Genomic DNA, 5571 nt, shown 5'->3' with positions numbered 1-5571 from the left:
CAAAGAGAAGGATAATTGTGGGGATTTTTTTCTAATTACATTCAAAATGGGCATGTCATCTGCTTTCACAGTCCCATGCTCATGAAAAAAACAAGGTACATGTCACAGTTTTCAGAAAATGGCCCTCTGGGAATGGGGAGTGCTTAAAGTGCTCTGAAGTTTGAATTACCTCCATAGCTATTTTGTTATCTTCATAGAGTGTCCATAAATGAAACTAGGAGAAGTTCACGTACTGTTACTAAAGAATTGGACAGAAAGGCATGAGCAAAGACAAATGGTTTAATATGGAGGGTCTCTGAAGAGCTCTGAAGTTTTACTGAAACTAATTCTGTCTGGTTAATCAAAATTAGGAACCTGTAGGGAGGATCAACCTAGTGACTTCAATAATGATAGAGATTATTTTGAGTAACTAAAACTGAATATGCAAAGCATAGTAAACGGATTTTTACCTCTTCAGCTGAAAGCATTGAAGGCTTTTAATGATGCTTTTCAGGGCTTCTTGGAACTGTCTGGGAAGTAGGCCTTTTTTAAAACCAGTTTGCCTTTACCTACATTTTTAAGGAAATTAAGTATTTGATTAAATATCTTGGATCTCATTTCTTATGTCTAATGACACATTATATTTATAACTGTAAAACATAAAACTAATTTTCACTTTCTGATGAATGTGGGGTTTTTTAAACCTCATTAGTAAACACTTGTTTCTTGATCTTTTGAGTGGTTGAAATTGGTCATATAGTTTCTGAAAGGACTTTGTCTTTTGTGGGGTTTTTGGTTTAAAATTTGCATTTTCAAACTGGCTGTTGACCAACAAACATTTTAAAGTCTCGGATCAATCTGTAACGCCTTTACTTGAACAAGAATTTCTTAGAACTCAGCAGTTATCCTTCACTCACCTAGATTCCATGCTGTATGTGTCTTGAGGAAGAACCTATTAACTTGCAAATAAATACAGTAATTTTTTTAACATGTTAAGAAAGAGTAACCAGAATGCAGTCATACCAGTCTTGCTTACTGCAGACTGCAATCTGTTGCAGCACTTTATATAGCCTGCCTCTAGCAAACAATGGACATATTAATATCTGAAGGCACTGAGGGCAAATTTACACCAATACACAAGCCAGATTCCAGGTCTAACATTTCAGACACTGGAGGGGGAAATTCTGGACTCTTTTGCATCCTAGAAAAGCTATGAATTGGTCTTTTTGCAGTCTTCAGATCCCTAAAGCCTCTGTACAGAATTTTCTCTGAAGGAAGAGGCCAGTGGAACTACATCTCTAACTTTTAAGTTTTTCTGTATGGCATGAATAGCATAAGCCTGGGTATCTGTCAAATCTTACAGAATTTTTGCTAGCTCACCTTACCTTCAGTGTAGTTTACTTTAGACTTCTGCTTAAAGAGATTATTAATCTCTGAAGAGAAAAGGTGACTGGTAGAAGAATGCTGAGGAGTGAAGTCCCTGGTTGCTGTTCTCTTATTGTAGCCAGAGGAGTGCAAGTAGCCTTGGTACCTGTCCTGTAGAGAACAGGGGCTGTCAGAAACCAGAGCACTATCCATTGTACTCTCTTGAATCCCTTCCCAGACATTTCCTTTAAACCCTTGCAAACATTAAGTATCCCTTAAGAATATAAAGAGAGAGGTTATGCTTGATTCATTGTTCAGAGCAGTGCTGCTCTTTATCTGATGTGCTAAGCTTTAAAAAAACTTTGTTGTGGCTGAATATGAACTGTTAAAGATAGCATGGCTAAGTTATATCTCTTGTTCTAGTGCTGAGTTGCTAACACTGCTGCAGATGGCAGTGGTTCTGCTTTTTCCTGGGGTCATCTTCTGGTGCAGCCATCAAAATACCAGCAAGAGGAGTCAAGAGCATTAGGTAATATCGGCTTGCAGAGAAGTTTTGAAGGGCTGAAGTAGAAGACAGGAATTTATTACATAAACAGATCTCAGTGTGTGTCTGTAACATGACAACTCTAGTCTGATTTTCTGCCTGGGAGCCAATGTCTTCAGTCTGAATCACCTGTCTCTTGATCTGGGAGAAGTGGTTTTTCCTTAAAATTGCCCCTCAGTGCTCTCATAATCTTCCATACTAATACTGAAAAGAGAGGCGTGTGTAACAGCTGATGACTTTGCTTTAAAGTTCATGCATTCCTCTGTTACCTTAAAATAGGAACCTGTTTATTGTAAGAGTGCTAATGAAATCTGCTGAGATTACGGAATGTGAACTACTCAGAGAGAAAGAAGTTTTTTCTTACCTGCCCGTCTGTTTTCTCTGGTGGACAAACTTGGTATTTAACTTCTCAGAGTACAGTGTGCCAATTGTCCGTTTCTGTAGCTTTTCATATCATCCTGTTTGTCTTTCTGTGCTATGTTTCACCTTGTTATAAAATTTAGGCATTGGTTTTCTGCTTAAACTACTTTCATTTCAATCAGGTGCACTTAACCTTCCTTTTTGGAAAAGTTTTTCTTTTGATTTCTGTAATGCTGTAGCTAAAAAGAAACCAGAACGGTGAAGGGTTTCAAGTATGGTGCTGCAGAAGGTGTACTATTTCACTAGTACTGGTGACTATTCAGGGTGAACTGACAAACCCATCAAGGCAAAACCTGACTTATCCACCACAGAGAAAAGAGGGAAAATTAAAAAGAAAGAAAAAAAAACCCTAGTTAAGCTCACAACTGTAATGATCCTGAAAACTTTTGAGACTTAGCAAAAACCATACCTGAGTTATGATTTGAGAAGTGTTTCTTAAAAGTAGCAGAAAAGCCCATGTTTCTTGTTTCCTGAGGATTATTTATGAAATATGCTTAATTTAAATAATCATGTATTTTAAAAATCCCAGAGTCCAGCTCTCCAAGTTCGTTCTGAGATTGGAGAGCCATACTTCATTATCTCCTGTAGCAGCATTATGGAAAATACTGAATGTTCTCATTGTAAACTGATGCCCTCCTATGGGATAAAAAGATATAATTCAGTGAGACATGTAACAATTATAACAACATATCACAAGGGGAAAATCCAGACATTAGCTGTCTTGGCTCTACAGGGTTATTAGGGGAGGCGGGAAATAAATTTTATTTCAAACACAGGGTAAACAGTTGCAATTCCCTAAAACTGGTAGAGAGCGGATTTACTGGGTATACTATCACTTTTGTTATTTTTTCATGCTACAATCACAGTTCCCCAAATTAAGTAATTCTTTTTTGGATCCTTCCAGATAAATAAGGTTTTCTGCTGGGTTTTGTTTTGTTACAGTTTGGAAGTAAGGGGGTTCTTTGCTTACTTCCATGTTTGCTTAGGGGCATTGAGAGTTGGGATTTGCTGCTGCTATTGTTTCAGGATGTGGGTTGTTCTTTGGGATGTTTTTCAGATGAAGCAGATCAAAACGGACAGCAACACATGCCAGCATGGATCAGGAAGGGGACATCCTGAAACAAGAAGCCACAAAGTATGTAAAACAATGTGCTTCAGATTAGACTTTTCTAAATGCCCTTTATCACAGCAGTGCTGAATGTTCTAGCTGGCAGCTCATCTTGATCTGTCTTTGAAATTCAAGTGATGGACGTGATCCTTAAATACGGGACAGTTGGGTACATCAGTGACTGACTGATCATAAAACCCAAGGCAAACATATCGCTCACCTTCAAGACTGTTGTGGTTTAACCCCAGCCAGCAACTAAGCACTACACAGCCACTTGCTCACACCCCCCCACCCAGTGGGATGGGGGAGAGAATCCAGGAAAAAAAGTAAAACTCGTGGGATGAGATAAAGACAGTTTTATAGGACAGAAAGAAGAAAATAACAATAATATGATTATGATAATAATACAGTAATAATAAAAAATTACAATAATAATAATAAAATGATTGGAATATACAAAACAAGTGATGCACAATGCAATTGCTCACCACTCACCGACTGATGCCCAGTTAGTCCCCGAGCAGCAATCAGCCTCCCCGTGGCCAACTCCCCCCAGTTTATACACTGGGCATGACATCATATGGTATGGAATAACTCTTTGGCCAGTTTGGCTCAGCTGTCCTGGCTGTGTCCCTTCCCAACTTCTTGTGCCCCTCCAGCCTTCTTGCTGGCTGGGCATGAGAAGCTGAAAAATCCTTGACTTGGTATAAACAACTTAGCAACAACTCAAAGCATCCAGGTGTTATCAATATTCTTCTCATAGTGAACCCAAGACATAACACTATACCAGCTACTAGGAAGACACTTAACTCTATCCCAGCCGAAACCAGGACACAGATACACAGTGAATTATATCTGTATTTTTTAGCACTGGAGGTGATAGCCAGGAAAGTTCTGAAATACTTAGTTTTGAACAGTTTTCCAATTTTTCTTTGTCAAGGGTTAAGGAAATTTATGATTTAAATTATTCCATTCTATCAAAGATACAGGTAAATGAGACATAATTGTGTACCAGAAATGGTGGGAAAAGAAGCAGATACCTGATGCAATGAATATATTTTGTAATAATGTACTGGATTACAAATTATTATAACTGTGTGATTTAAAAAAGAGAGTCACAGGCTGCAAAGATAAAAATACAAACCCACAATTTCAGGAACATCACAGATGTGCAGTGTCCATACTGTTGTACACATTTTTAAGGAAAGAGTGTGCCTGATCCCAACCAGCTAAAATACTGACAATCCAAACAAAATGGCAATTAAAAGGCAACAGAGAGAGCACACTCATGGAGGGAAAAACCACAATCAACATAATCACCAGAAGGCCAATTTACTGCCCTGCCTGCAGATAAATGCATATATAACATGACCATAGTTCAGAATACGAAGAAACATTATGGCACAGTGCCTTGCCCCTATTTGCTTTTCCATTGGCAAGTAGTTACATCCGGAACTTCTTACAGTAGTGTAGGCAGGAGGTGCTCCTGTCTCTTCAAATACTGTATGCAGCTCCTAACACAAAGACTCTTCAAACCCACACAGGCTGCGATACAAATAATAAACAGTTTTTCTCTGCTCCACACTCATTTTTTATATGCCCACAGTTATAAACACTGTATAATCATTGACTGGTCTTTGTTGCTAAAGATATTTATTGCATTGCTTTTGTTCCTGTGCCCACCCAGGGTGCTCATGTCCAGTTAGGGGATGGAGGTGAACTTAAAAGATACCCCACGGTCTCTCACCTCGTGATTTCTAACCGCTGTGCTGGTTACAGGCTTCAACTAAGGGAACTGTACATCTGCATCCTGCTGCCTTGCTGATACTGTGGGTCAGTGGTTTTTCCTGTGTGTTTCACATCCTCAGTCAGTGTCTGGGTTCAAAGCAAAAACCAAGTCTTCCGGGGCTCCACCCTGCAAAGGTTCTCTGTCACCCGCGCCTACAGCGCACTCGAGCGATAGCCGCGGGGGGGGCCGACACCTGGAAAGAGAAAGCAGCCGAGAGGGGTTGAGCAGGCAGCTCCGGCAGCACGGCCGGAGGGGAAGGCTTTCAACTCCTACCGAAACCGGGGCCTCGCCGAGTGGCCCCGCCTGGGCGTGTACATCTGGCAAGGGTGTTTCAAAGGTCTGTCTCAGTCGGTGCGGCGAGCACCG

Source organism: Haliaeetus leucocephalus, unplaced genomic scaffold (genome assembly GCF_000737465.1).
Source record: "Haliaeetus leucocephalus isolate CR32 unplaced genomic scaffold, Haliaeetus_leucocephalus-4.0 Scaffold1, whole genome shotgun sequence".
Lineage (NCBI taxonomy): Eukaryota > Metazoa > Chordata > Aves > Accipitriformes > Accipitridae > Haliaeetus > Haliaeetus leucocephalus.
The sequence above is the reverse complement of the archived record's forward strand: the minus strand, read 5'-3'. Positions refer to the sequence as shown.